The sequence below is a fragment of the Teleopsis dalmanni genome, chromosome 2 (assembly GCF_002237135.1).
Source record: "Teleopsis dalmanni isolate 2A chromosome 2, ASM223713v2, whole genome shotgun sequence".
Taxonomy (NCBI): domain Eukaryota; kingdom Metazoa; phylum Arthropoda; class Insecta; order Diptera; family Diopsidae; genus Teleopsis; species Teleopsis dalmanni.
This window is the reverse complement of record NC_051847.1, coordinates 52,201,319-52,204,024: the sequence shown is the minus strand read 5'-3', so window position 1 is coordinate 52,204,024 and position 2,706 is coordinate 52,201,319.

Genomic DNA, 2,706 nt, shown 5'->3' with positions numbered 1-2,706 from the left:
AAAATATGAATAAATGATCTTTTCTTAGCATTTTAGAAGAAATATCAGGTTTTGAACGCATTGGCTCATTTAAAACCTCTATCAGTATTAAGATTTTAAAGTCGCTATCGTAACATTATTGGAATCTTGAATTCGTTTAATTTATTTTTACTTAAGACCAGTGTATCGATGTATAGTATTTTTTCAAGAAGTTAATATTTTTATTATAAGATACAAAAAAAAGAATCATTAAGAGACGCATTTATTGATTAATCAACCGCTGATTGCTTTAGGAAATCGACGGATTTAAGAATAACCTTTAATATGACATTGTAGACATTTGGTGGAAATATATATAATGCTTACGAAATATTAGGACTTATTCTTATAGAGAGGTATTCATTCTTTCGCATAAGGCAGTGTTTGAGCATACAATAGTGTGTAGTATAACTTAAAAGCATTTTAAAATCAACTCCACAGTTGCTTCTTATGAAGCTTCATATAATTAGTTTAGATAATTTTCACGTTGTGGCTGTATACAATCCTTTTTGCTGTTCAAATACTATATTAACAAAATGTATCTACATTTTCTTATTACTCTGTTATCCATTTATATAGAAAATTTTAATTAGAAAGTAACGCACAAAAGCACTTTTAAGCTTTAATTTAGCACTTTTAATTAATTTATGTTAGTTTTTAAATCGATGAGTTCAGTATGACTCTAACTGAGATTCCAATATTATTTGATTATAGGAAATCACTATAGGAAATCACTATAGGAAATCACTATAGGAAATCACTTATGTTGTTGACACAATGATAATTATGAATCCTTTAATCATGTTTCTGCAAACATTTTTTTAGACATGGCAATATTTATTGATTTCACGAAAGTTGAAGTCGTGATCCAAGTATTTTGGGTATATCAAGTTTGTAGCAAAAAGCACAATTAAGGAAAATTGAATGCCTTACATCTATTGGTGTAACCACATGCATATGAAACCGCAGGATTCCATATTGCATGTGTAGTATTTCATGGTGGGTTAGGTTATCAATTGTGTTTTATAGTAACAGATATTTATTTTTAAAATTTGGACGTATTCATATACAAATTTTAATAAATTGTAATTTAATGTCAGTGACTAATTTATTTAATAGAAAGTATTCTATTTGATAGAGATGATATCTTTCTACTATAACACAGCAAGTAAATTTGTTAAAGAACTTTCACAGCCAATTAACAAAACTCCAAGTTCGATAATACAAGTCAAGTACGGCTTTGGGTCAGTTGGCTAATGAACAGGGCAGGGTACGAGTTCAACCCTTGGTACTTGTAGTCCCAAAAAATTTTTTACGAATAATTAAATACAAGAAATAGTTCCAATGATGGATATTTAGCAATACTTGAAACAGTTAATTAAAATTCAATTAATTAAAATATGAAAAAGAATTTTTCTTGCTGTAGTTCACTATTTTTCGAAAATGCTCTATTTAAATTTTAAAAAATATACTAAGTGAACTAACTAGTTCACAAGGCCGTCAGCCGTCAGATACACAGGGGGATAAACACGTATTTTGTGTACGTGCCGTAACTGTTGTATACTGTCGGTAGTGTGATTACATCCTCTACGCGGGGGCGGCTAGAAACAGGTCCATAGTATGGTCATGTCTCAACTATGGATGCTGGCTAATTGTAATCGGGCGGACGCAAGCAAAAGCGTCTTAAATTAAAGCTCAAATCCAAGGTGGAACAGCATATGCCGAGAGATGAATGGCCATGGATAGTTGGTCTTTAATATGCGAACTCTGGATACTTGTCAACCTCCAGTTTTAATTAGACTTCCCACGATAAACGGGCTATGTCGTGGGTGACTTTTCAAACCCCGAATTAATCAAACGTTTAATGGATTAATTAAATAAAAATTCAAATGAGCTGGATGTCACTCTGACGGCATCACCTCAAAATGATTCATTCACTGAATCATCCAAAATCGAGTACGTGCCGGCCACTGGGCTGGAAGCCGCCATCCCTCTTGATAGCGCTACAGTGTGCGTCAAGATGGACCCGGATAGGCCACCGTCTTTTTCTCCGCTTGCGGAAACGGTGAACGTACTGGCAAAGACTTCGTAGCGATCTCAAGTAAGACGGCAGGAAATGATTGAACTTATGTCTTCAAATTCCAAAACCGCTGAATCTTCTGATTATGACACCGGCAGTGTGGTCTCACAAAAGACCGGTCTAACTATTGTCGACTCCAAAGTTAACAACCTCACTTTGGAAACTCCGAAATTCACTCACCTCAAGAGCAGTGAACGAAGAAGGTTCAAGGCGATTATGTCGTAAGGTCATAGCAGAGCAGAGGCTCTAAAAATCGCCACGCAGTCCTCGTCTGCGAATAAGCGAGTCAGATCGGATGAGCAATCTCCCGGTTTGATTTCCGCTAAACAATCTAAGGTGGCTCATGTGGGGCTTATCAAGCCATCGTACCTAGCTGTTAAGGGCGTACGTTTAGGCTTCACGTCGGTTGATCCGGCTGGCACTTCGCTTCTCCAAGAAGCCATCATTGATGTTGTTATCAAGCATGGAGTGTACTGATAAAATATAAATAAAACTTGCGTAGTTTAAGTAGAAAATATTCAATCAGTAGTATTGTCTTTTCTATACTTTGGTCTACAATGATTCACTGTTACCTGGATATACTTCACGCGGGTGCGTGATTCCTATCA